Raw genomic sequence first — 1,837 nt, forward strand, 5'->3', positions numbered from 1 at the left:
TGATATCACAGGAGCCTGACACCCTTCACTGATATCACAGGAGCCTGACACCCCTCACTGATATCACAGGAGTCTAATAACGCTCACTGATATTACAAGACTCTGACACCCCTTTCTAATATCACAGGAGATTGACACCTCTCACTGATATCACAGGAGCCTGATACCACTCACTGATATCACAGGAGCCCGACACTCCTCACTGATATCACAGGAGCCTGACACTCCTCACTGATATCACAGGAGCCTGACACCACTCACTGATATCACAGGAGCCTGACACTCCTCACTGATATCACAGGAGCCTGACACTCCTCACTGATATCACAGGAGCCTGACAGTCCTCACCAATATCAAAAGAGCCTTATACCCCTCACTGATATCACAAGAGCCTGACACTCCTGTCTGATATCACAGGAGCCTGACATCCCTCACTGATATCACAGGAGCCTGACATCCCTCACTGATATCACAGGAGCCCGACACCCCTCACTGATATCACAGGAGCCTGACACCACTCACTGATATCACAGGAGCCTGACAATCCTCACTGATATCACAGTAGCCTGACAGTCCTCACCAATATCAAAAGAGCCTTATATCCCTCACTGATATCACAAGAGCCTGACACTCCTGTCTGATATGACAGGAGCCTGACATCCCTCACTGATATCACCGGAGCCTGACACCCCTCACTGATATCACAAGAGCCTGACACCCTTCTCTGATATCACAGCAGCCTGACACCCCTCACTGATATTACAGGAGCCTGACACCCCTCACTAATATGACAGGAGCCCGACACCCCTCACTGATATCACAGGAGCCCGACATCTCTCACTAATATCACAGGAGCCCGACAACCCTCAATGATATCACAGGAGCCTGACGCCTCTCACTGATATCACAGGAGCCTGACACTCCTCACTGATATCACAGGAGCCTGACATCCCTCACTGATATCACAGGAGCCTGACACTCCTCACTGATATCACAAGAGCCTGACACCCTTCTCTGATATCACAGGAGCCTGACACCCCTCACTGATACCACAGGAGCCAGACACCCCTCACTGATATCACAGGAGCCCGACACTCCTCACTGATATCACAAGAGCCTGACACCCTTCTCTGATATCACAGGAGCCTGACACCCCTCACTGATATCACAGCAGCCTGACACCCCTCACTGATATTACAGGAGATTGACACCTCTCACTGATATCACAGGAGCCAGACACCCTTCACTGATATCACAGGAGCCTGACACCCCTCACTAATATGACAGGAGCCCGACACCCCTCACTGATATCACAGGAGCCCGACATCTCTCACTGATATCACAGGAGCCTGACACCCCTCACTGATATCACCGGAGCCTGACACCCCTCACTGATATCACAGGAGCCAGACACCCCTCACTGATATCACAGCAGCCTGACACCCCTCACTGATATTACAGGAGCCTGACACCCCTCACTAATATGACAGGAGCCCGACACCCCTCACTGATATCACAGGAGCCCGACATCTCTCACTAATATCACAGGAGCCCGACAACCCTCAATGATATCACAGGAGCCTGACGCCTCTCACTGATATCACAGGAGCCTGACACTCCTCACTGATATCACAGGAGCCTGACATCCCTCACTGATATCACAGGAGCCTGACACTCCTCACTGATATCACAAGAGCCTGACACCCTTCTCTGATATCACAGGAGCCTGACACCCCTCACTGATACCACAGGAGCCAGACACCCCTCACTGATATCACAGGAGCCCGACACTCCTCACTGATATCACAAGAGCCTGACACCCTTCTCTGATATCACA

The sequence above is a fragment of the Eleutherodactylus coqui genome, chromosome 1 (genome assembly GCF_035609145.1).
Source record: "Eleutherodactylus coqui strain aEleCoq1 chromosome 1, aEleCoq1.hap1, whole genome shotgun sequence".
Taxonomy (NCBI): Eukaryota; Metazoa; Chordata; class Amphibia; order Anura; family Eleutherodactylidae; genus Eleutherodactylus; species Eleutherodactylus coqui.